Below are 632 nucleotides of genomic sequence, written 5' to 3' on the forward strand. Positions count from 1 at the left end.
GTCTGAGGAGAAAGGGAGTGGTATCATCTCAAGAGTGTCATTGTGGCTGCTTTCACACGGCTTTTAGGTTGGCGTCTAGCTGCTTCATGTCTCATTATTCACTTCATTACCTCAGACTGAAACGGACAACTGAACACACGATCCAAACCCAATCATGGATCAAACTCTCCACCCTCTCTCCTTTTCTCTTCCAACATCATTAGGTTGTCCTAATACTGGGAGTGAGAGACAGAGAAGGGATGGTGTTTTGATTTCCTGTTGTTCAGTCTTTCCTACAGCGTGGTGAAGCTTTCATGAGAACGACCTGCCAGCAATCATCACAGAACTTGGTTGAGATGTCTGCACAGCTGGAACTAGAAGAAAGTGTTCAGCTGGAAAGGGACAAGCGTTTTTTATTTTGGAATTAAGGTATCATCAGTCCTCGTTACTTTAGCGTTTCTTGAGTCTTTCACTTTTTCCAACTGTTCAATCTGATATGTACTCAAAACCTGACCAGACTTTTCCCAGGGTTTTAAGCACAGTGAAATTCTTTGATTATTGTCAGTCAGTATTTAGGGCTATTATTAAACAGTAATAGAAATAATAGAAATTTGAACATTACATTACCATTCAAAAGTTTTTTTTTTTTTTTT

Source organism: Sinocyclocheilus grahami, unplaced genomic scaffold, assembly GCF_001515645.1.
Source record: "Sinocyclocheilus grahami isolate Dianchi unplaced genomic scaffold, SAMN03320097.WGS_v1.1 scaffold3672.1, whole genome shotgun sequence".
Lineage (NCBI taxonomy): Eukaryota > Metazoa > Chordata > Actinopteri > Cypriniformes > Cyprinidae > Sinocyclocheilus > Sinocyclocheilus grahami.